This window comes from Gavialis gangeticus, unplaced genomic scaffold (genome assembly GCF_001723915.1).
Source record: "Gavialis gangeticus isolate Ggan-Ray unplaced genomic scaffold, GavGan_comp1, whole genome shotgun sequence".
Taxonomy (NCBI): domain Eukaryota; kingdom Metazoa; phylum Chordata; order Crocodylia; family Gavialidae; genus Gavialis; species Gavialis gangeticus.
In genome coordinates this window covers 40,714,189-40,724,242 of record NW_017728997.1, presented here as the reverse complement: position 1 = coordinate 40,724,242, position 10,054 = coordinate 40,714,189, and positions in this window count along the sequence as shown.

Below are 10,054 nucleotides of genomic sequence, written 5' to 3'. Positions count from 1 at the left end.
TAGTGAAACCCCTATCTTAAGACCAGGGACAAACATTACACTCTTACTGCTATATGTGATTGGAAACTGGTCTATATCATTAACAGAAAAGATGTTAGGCACACATAGACTGTTTAAAAATGGTAGAACCAAGTCTATGTCCATCCCTCTCCCCACCACCAAAATGCTAATGTGTGTTCTGTTCGCTACCAATCTGAGTTATACGACTTACAGGAAACCATGTAAATTCAATCAATTCCACCATGGGCTTTTTGAATGTCTGTACCTAGCCTGCATGCCTGCAGCCCAGAACAACTTTGATGTCCATTTTTCAACAGTATACCTTTAAAAAAAAAAAAGGTCATTAGATATTATACAGCCTGCATGTGTGCATGTGTGTTGTGCGAGGCAGGTGGGTGGAGAGCACCTGCCTGCCTGCTAGCCAGGGAGAGAGAAGGTGGGAGGGAGGAAGCCTGCACCAGCCCCATAAGCTGCAGCTGCCCCAGAGGCTAGTGCTGAGCTTGGCCAGGACATGGGAGACACCTGTACATCCACCCCCACCCTACCCCAACCCAGCCAGGAAGAACACAGAGGGCAGCATGGGAGTGGAGGGGCAGCCATAGGCTGGTTCATGGGGCGAGTCACGGGACAGGGGCATGGAGGGGGCCAGGAAGGTATTGGAAGAAACGGCAGGCAGCAGGCATGTGTCTGCACTACCCTGGGGTAAGTGAGGCATATAGGGGCATCCAGGGAGGTGAGGGAGGGGTGGCTGAGAAAGTGGGGGAGGGCACCCTCCAACTCCTGCAAGAAGAACAGAGGCTGTACCAGGGCTACAGCCACCTGCCCTGCCTTAGATAATTGGCCCCCTGGATAAGCCCAGCAGCTGGTGCCAGCAGAAGTGGCTTCTCTTGCCTGCTCTGGATAAGGACGGGAAGCCAGGATGGTCATTTAAGGCAGCAGAGCTTAAGCTTCCCAATCCCACCCCCCACAGGAGCCTGCCACTGGCTGGGGGAGAGGCAGCAGACAGAGCCAGCTATATTTTAACAGCCCTTGCAGCAGCAGGTCATTGACAACTGTTATCCCTCTGCTTTACCTGTGGCACATTAGTGTGCCATGTCTTGCAGTTGTATGACAAGGCTGATTGTGAAGTTTTGGTACTAGGTTAGACAAGGATTTGTATGGAATGGTTTGGATAGGGATGATCCTGCCTCAGGCAGGTGGTTGGACTAGATGACCTCCAGAGGTCTCTTTCCAGCCCTACTTCTCTATGATTATATAAGATGGGGGTGTCAAACATCCCACCTGCCAGGCAAGGTTCAGAGTCCTTGCAGACTGGATCCAGATCTGGGAATGGCGGGGCATCAGAGGCACTGGAGTCAGCAGCTGTGGCATCAGCAGTGGTGGTACTGGGAGGGCCAGCAGCTACAGCAAAGGGCCAGTGATGGCAGCAAAGATGGCACAAATGATGGTGGTAGTGAGGACAGTGACAGAGGCAGCAGCACCAAGCATTAGGGCAAAGCAGCCATGGTGATGGTGGTTCAAGAAGCCATGGGATGAGTGGGGCTGTGCTGGCACAGCTCTCCCCCAGCACTCCCACCACCAATGCCTAAACATACCCTGTAGCACCTGGGTTGTATGGCAGGCCCCACTTCCCACTAGCCCAAAAATAGTCCTGTGGGTGCAGGAGGAACTGGTTCATAAAAGAGGGACAACTCTCTCTGGCATATGAAACATATAGCCAGTAAAACTGCACCCAGCATTGCTATAATCACTTTATCTACCTAGGGACAATGGTTTGCATATGTAGTTAACAAAAGTGTCACCTGTCTGCCTGTCCTATCCTAAGTAAGATCTTAGGGGTGGAGTTTTTTTATGTTCTCATTGTGTCTTAAAAATGTCATAAAATGTATGCAATATTTAGTGCTTACAGGGCTTTACAGCCTCAAAGTAATTCAAAAATGTTAGTTAGTATTTATCCTCATTCTAAACTGGTGAAGAAGCTGTTCATCCAATGCACAGTTGTCCAATGAGCCACTACCTCCTTAAGGGTACAATGCCAAATGCTCTGTCTGTTCAACTTTTCTCCTAAGCTGCAGTCTTGAGTTCGTGGACATCACTAGGATTTGCTCCAAGCAAGCATTTTTTAAATGAAAATTAGGGAGCTGCCTTTCCCTTCAATTGTGGGGCATTCCATTTCTAAATTAATGAAACTGTGTCTTAATACTCTGGTGATAAGCTGCTTACAAATGAGACATTTGGTAATAATTACCAAATGAGTTTTTATGAAACTCTGTCCAAATACTTTATGTGATGTTTAGCAAGTTCATTGTCTAGCTCTCAATCACATGGCATTTTAAAGCATCCTCTGCTATTGTTCATTTAACAGTCCAGTATTTTCAAACATTCAGTAACATGGAATCTGTTTAAAGGCATACTGGCGCTGCCTAAAAACAGTGAATTAGCCTGTGTAAAGTTCAGTAATGTTGTGAGAAGACTATTTCTGGTACTTGGAGTTAGTTTGTTTATAGCTAGCTCAGATATCTTGTAGCAAGAAACCTTTTTGCCTGTCCCGCCCTCAAATGTGAAGCTCCTCCATATGGCAAAAGTGCCTTTTGCAGTAGTTGCCCCCTTTTGGGGATGCTCTCTCTTTTCTACCTTTTCTTTCTTCCTCTCTCTCTCTCTCTTTTATTATATTATGATTATTTTTATACAAGATGTACTTGTAGTGAAAATAGAGCTTGTAGATGTTTTTACAAATGTACTTTAAAGTTTAAAAGTAAGTTGTACCATGTAACAATGTTAGCAAGGGCAGTAGTCTCTGTATGGAGCGGGTCCCTAAATGAATCATGGTTGATTGTGTAACACAGTAGCTAGTCTGGATAAACTGATTAACAAGTGGCAATTAACACCTACATAACTACAGACCAAGAAGAGGAAAGAATCAATACAGAGCCAGGAACTCCCTGAAACTTCACTGTTAAAAGGTACGGAAGCCCCAGTTTGAACTAATCAATGCTGGAAACAGACCCTTGGGGCTAAAATACCCCCTGATCAACCACTTCCAGAGCTCTATTCATCATGGTAGTGGATCAATCAAAATTCATCAAGGGACTTGCAAGACTGCACATACCTGCAGACATGACACCCGGGGCTGATAGCTAACATCCAGCAACTGTCCCTCAAAGTCAACGACCCCTGGATTGAGTAAGACTGAGAATTGGGGGGTCACCAAAGTCTGCCAGAGAAGGATAAAAGGCAGTGAAGAATGACCCCCAATGGTGCCCTCTTTGATCTGACCAGCCCCCTGCCTGTCCAGCCAGAAGGACAACCTGGTGACGTCCTTCTGAAGCAACATCGCACTGAAAGAAGCCTTGACTGGCCATCAACAGTGGACTCCAGTGCTTGGAGATAGGTAAATCTTGACACAGGTGCTTAGTGTTCATAGTTAGCTACTGTGAGTGTGTGCGTATATGAATGTGTGTGTGAGAGAGAGGATCAGCACCAAGGTTTATGGTCTGACTTTTGCATCCGTCCAATAAACTAGGATTTTTTGTTGATCCTGTAAGTTGGTCCTTTGTAGCCAACAATCTCACATCTATGTGACAGTAGAGACATAACCAAAGACATATCAGCCATTCATCTACTTAGTGTTCTAGAACAACTAAATTCTGAAAGAAATCTCTTGGGACGTAGCTACCTGAAGAATCAGGTGTCCCTCCATAGAATCTTTCAATTTGTGACAGAAATTGTAAGTTTTACAAAACATTATATTGGAGATTTAATTAATATAATACACCTGGCTCTTATTCTAAAACATTATCTCTTCTAATATGGCTAACAACCGTTGGACCATAAAACATTAGCCGTTCCTCAAAAAGTACATGAGTATTCCATGAAATATATTTTTTCTTCTTCTTAAGGACAGTGCTTACGGGAAAATGAAGGATTATTTCTCTGGAGTTCAAACTGAACCCCAGATTTAATGCAGTGCAAAAGCTGATAATTTAGCTTTCACATCCCATTCTAATTATACAGATGTAGAGCTGTGAAAGACGGCAAAACTGTTCACTGATTACTGACAGCGTTTAAACTGAAAGATTAAAACTATAACCCTTTCTTCAAACAGAAACTACCTAATGACTGATGCAATAACCTCATTAAAATCAGAAGATTGTATTTCCGGACATTGGACATGCTTTTAGTGAGGTTATTGCATCAGATTTACTCAGATAGGGTGGGTCAATTGAAGTCTATTAAAGAATGAGCTCAGGTCAGTTTAGTGGAGCCTTTCTGTTAAGTTTTATGGCACAGAAGGAACTAAAGTGTATTTTTTTTTCTTCTTTAGGTAAATGTTTTCATTGTCAAACTTTGAAACATCTGAAAGCGCCAGCAATCTAACAAATGAAAGGAACAGAAACTTTAAAAATCACAAAGACGACAGGAAATTACAGTCTATCATTAAATCACAAGTTGTATTGCAATTTTCTTCCTCACCAAAATCCACAACATCAACTACCTTCCCAAGAAGGCCATACTTGCAGCGTGTACACTAGCATACCACACTATGAAGACACAGCTGCCTGCCTGAAATACCGACAAGATTTGCAACAACATGTTGTGCAAATCATCCTCATCCACACAAATTTTACTTTCAGCAATCAGTAAGTCCTTCAACCATAGGTACAGCTGGCCTCTTGATATGTCAACTTCTTTATGGGCCACCTAGAAGAGGAATTTTTAGAAAACAGCACCTGCACTGTACCTGTGTTATATAGATATCTTCATCAAGAGTGAACACCTGGACTTACTGATTCCACCGCAGGTTTAAACAGCCATCTTTCCTTGAACAATTTTTCTCTGTAATATTATTACACTAACAACAACTTTCTAAACAACACAATCCATATCTGGAATGGCACCCCACAAACCACCATATACAAAAAATCCACAGACCACCATAGTGATGACACCAGCAATGATCCCAACTGCACCAAACCCCCCCCCCTGTAATCTACAGTCAGGCCCTTTGATACCACAGAATCTGCTTTAAAGAGAGTATTTGTGACACTCACCGTGCCAGCCTGAAATCTATCTTTCTACAACAAGGACAACACATCAGTAGAAAAGTAAGATATATTTTTTAAGACCCTCTCAAATACCCTGCAGTAACCTGCTGCAATACAAAAAGAAAACCTATAAGTACATACCCCTCGTGGTCACCTACCACCCTACATTTGAACTGATTAGAATAATCAGACAATTACTGTCTATACTTAACAAAAATCAGACATTCAGAGAACTATTTTCAGTCCCTCCACCCCTTTCATACAACCACCTAAGACTCACCATCAGAAGCAAACCCCCACTGCTCAACAGGCATCAAATAGAACTCAGTCTTCACTTAATAATAGATGCAAAACCCATCAGCCTATCAATACTTCCCACAACAAATCCATCAGAATCCAAGGATCTTATATATGCCTTTTGCAAAATGCAGTATATCTGATCTAGTGCACCGAATGCCCTCACGGCATTTCCATGGGTGAAACTAGACAGAAACTATGTACCAGAATGAACTCTCATAGAAAAAAAATATAGAGGACAGAGGCACACAAAATCAGTAGGAGCATTTTTTGCATAGAACAGCCCCTCCCTTTTTGGCCTCACTATCTCATATTCAAGGGAAATTTTCAAAGCACCTTCAAAAGGTGAGCCTGGAAACAGCATTTCTTAAACTGGTAAGACATCAAGAACCTGGGACTGAACACTGATATTAACTTTATAGCTTATTATCATCTACCTGATTCCTGAAAAATCTTTTTCATGCTACAGGTGATAATGACCCTCTCCCATTTGAAAGGTCTTGAGCTCCCACTAAACCTGATTCAATCAGCTATTAGCTAAAAGCACCAAAAAAGCCCTGCTGAAGGGCCTGATCTATACAGACATTGGGCAAGACGGGTCAAACTAATGCAATGCCTCTTCTGGGCACATGCTGCACTTGGCATGGGCACAGAGCAAGTTAAAAGTAAAGTGCTGGGAGGTTTTTCCACATCTGTAAGCAGCCAATAGGTCTGAGGGAAGAAACAGACACAATGAAGAATGCACTGTGCTCAAAAGCTTGTCTTAAATGTATTCCAACAATGCAGTGGGTCAACAAAAGCTTTAACCCACAACAATTGTGATTGGCACCATCGCTTTTTATAGTGACGCTACTGCTATGTGATGCTACTGCGCAGTAGCCTCAAGCTACTTTACAGTCTGCTTCTTGTGTAGACATGGCCAGGGAGTCTGTAACTACTCCTTAATTCTCAAGCTTGGTCTATAACGTAGAGGTAGCTCAATTTAACACTAGCTGGCATTTCATTGGTCCCCCCCCCAAATCAAACTGAATTGTAAAACCATCACTTTTTTTTGCTGACTGCAGTTACTCTTAGGCATGCTTTGGCCTTGCTGCTTTCCTTATGGTTCCCCTTCAATTAGATATCAATTTCAGTTCTATTACTCTGTTTACTTTTCTTCTAATTATTACAATTATTCATCTATCTTTTTATGGCTAAATCTCATTTCTTTTTCATATTGCTAAACTTTCTCTTTGTATAACTGTTCTTTCTTTGCTGGTGTTTCCAACACCTCCCAGTCCCACGTAATCAGAAAATGTAATTAACAAGCAGTTTCCCCATTCTAGTTCATTAATAAAAGTGCTGGTTCAGTTCCTGCTTGGTGCTTGACAAAGGAACAACTATCAGGGAGTTTTCCTTAATTCTCAAACTGGGTCTACAATGTAGAGGTTGCTGTATTTGACACTAACCAGCAATTAGATTGGGGAAGAAAACAGATCTCTTTCCATGACATTTTTCAATGCATCAAAATTTCACTTATTCTGTGCTGAAACTAAGGTAAACCCTTACTTATTTCCCTTAAGAAAATAAAACAGAACAAAAGAGACCCACTGCAAAACAGCAAAAGACCTTTTGGCAAGGCACTTCCATGAGATGTGGAAAGCCCAAGTTTAAGTGCTTGCTACATGCCTGGCAGAGCAGAAACAAGATGCTTTGTTTCCCACACTCCAGACCACTAAGCTGTTGGTTATTTCCTGCTACAGTCTAGGCAAACTGGTACGTTTCCATGAAAAAGTTGCCTTCTTGTCAGAAAATAACCAACCAGCTTCCCTAGCAATGTTGCCAAGCACCAATTTATCAATGCTATTCTCATTACAAATACACCCCAATTTGTTACAACTTCTCCCAACTCTTACACTGGGTTAGAAGAGGCACTGGAAGACAAATACATTACACTTGGCCTTATTTTGAATCTTTCCAGACTCCTTATGTCATTAGAGGAGGAATGGACCAGAGCATTTCCCCCATTAAATTAAGCTGGTAATCTATTCCCATCTATTGCTATACACACAGGGTGCAGACAGAAGTACAGCTCCCTGCTATAACTGAGAACAGTTTTCAGGAAGCAATCACCTGGACCAAACAGAAGTTCACTGCTGGCACCAGGGGAGAGGGGAATCTAGCTGCTGGTTGGGATGCTGCAGCTAGCTTCCCCTAGCAACAGCCCCTCCTCTCTCACAGCCTGTCCGTGTTTCAGAATAGGAGTTGGGGGAAAAGAAGAAGAGGCAGCTCATTGTAGGGGCTCTCCAGCTAGCACTGAAAGGTAGGGTGGGTGTATTGGAGCCATCCAGTCTCTCATGGGGACTCCAATACACCCGCCCCACTCTCCAGTGAGGGCTGGAAAAAAAACAAAACAACAACAGACCTAATTCCCTCCATTCCCTTTCCCTACTCCTATTCTGAAAATAACTCAAGACTGGGAGACAGGACAGACAGAAGTTACAGAAGACACTCTGTTTTGAAATGCTCATGCAATGAGGGTTCAGATTTTCACCTGATTGGCCATTTTTAAAAATGGTCTCCAGTTGTGCACTTGTAATTGGTCACAGCTGTAGCCAGATCAGGTGAAAATTGCCATTTCTGTCTGCACTCACAAAGGCCTGTGAATTCTAGTTTTGACAACGCTCACTCAGATGGACTGCGTTTGAAAACAGCCATTTTTGCATATCTGACACTTTTTAGTCCAGATTTTGTATTCTGATATTTTCATTTTGCAAAAGCAATAACACTTTTTACAATGCCTTAATCATCACCTTTTGTGATGCAGCAAACCTCATCACAAAAGCCATCAATTCTCAAACCACCATTTGAGCAAAATGCTTTCAAATGTGACTGAGGGGCTGATATTAAAACAAAAAACAACAAAAAAAATTCAAGAATCTTTTAAAGGTTGTCTTCTTCCTGGAGATTCATGTAATCAGTTTTTCAGAAAGATGGCTAGAGGGGTTCATCACAATTTAATATTGGGAGTAGAGTTAATTCCTCATCCCTCATTGATGCCCCATGTTTAGTAGGCAATAAGAGACCAGAAAAAAACCTAGATCAATAGAGCTGAGAATTCCAACAGAGGGAGGAAGCTATCAACTGATAGAAAGCTGCCATAATCTGCCTCTGTGTTCCAGCCCAATTCCACAAAAGTGGGATATCATGGGTAGGGAAGAGAACACTATGGGTGGTTGGAAATCACTGCACTTCTGTGATCTGTGTGAAGGGTTTAAAGACACCATAAGTATCCTACGGCCATAAACTAAGCAGCTCTCAGCCCAGAAGAAAAAAGGAGAATAAACTTAATGGTCTATGAGTAAAGAAGTCTTCAGTTTTGGGAATGGGGTAGGGCTGGGAGTCCAAATCTACACCTAAAACTTCAGGTACAATGCTGGGAAGCTCAGCCACTTTCTACCACAGCTAATTACTCTGGGCTATTAGCTAGCATTCAGACCACACACATGCCACTGAATCAATGTAGTTGGTAACTGATGAACCATAGCATCCATCCACCCCTCAATTCAACCCTCTTTAATATGAGTGAAACTGAAGAAAGAGAGCCAGGTTTCTGGAGGTATCTAGGCCAGTGTGGGCCCATGGGTGGTGGAATGCAAGGGCAAGGCAGATTGCTAGCTGTCAGAATCCTATAGCCCAATATGTAAAACTAATCAAATCAACATGCTTAGTGATGATCTCCTTCCGACAACTCTGCCTACTAGCTCTGTCGCATCTATCCAATGTGGCACCTTTTACTCTTGGTTTCTAGGCCTGCTTCCGATGGGTGAAAATAATTTTTGGTGAGAATCCCCAAGTGTCTTCTTGTGACTGTACAGAAAGCTCAGTCTTCTTGTCAAAGAAATTATACATACATGGAAATCTCTCTTCGTATCTGTACTTTTCCCATCACATTGGATATTTTATTCCAATGTTTATTGCACAGTAAGATTAACATATCATAACATGCAAGCTGAGTTACTGCAAATGTTAAGCCTAAAGGAATTTTCCCCCATTTGCTAAAATACCTCTTACCACGATGACAGTAAATTTTATAGTTTAAGAATTTCAAGACATTTTGTGTATTTTATATATATTTCTAGAACAAAAAGGAATATTTTAGAACCCAGCACTGCTTGAGGACTTTTAGTGTAATTTTACTGGAGATTTTGTTTTAGAGTCCCCAAACTGCTGTTTTCAGCACAGATTGACAGAAGTGATATCTGAAATGCAACCGTATCTCTTTTATTAGTGCTGTTTGCAATACAAAAGGGAATTAAAGGAGATGGGAGGCAGGAAAGGGGCATAATTATATCCATGTAGTTCAGTGAAGAATCAGAGACAAAATAAACAACAGATTAACAAAATGTTAGTGACCAGGATAAAAAGTTTTAAAATACATTTTCTAGGGACATATTTTGTCTAAGGACAAAGTTTAACCTCTTCCTTGGATTTAGTTTCCTGTGTAAAGGGATCCAGCTGAAATGCCAGAAAATCCGGGTTCAGGAGATCCACCATTATGTTGACTTAAGGTCTTAACCCTACAACCAGGAAAACACATGGATCCTTAGGGTCCGCATCTAGACTAGTGCAGCTGTGCAGTATGTGGTGCAGCAAACACATCTGCAGCATGACATATTGCACAGTCAGGTGTTCTCTGCGCTGCAAGGGCATGATGCCCATGCATGTGCTGC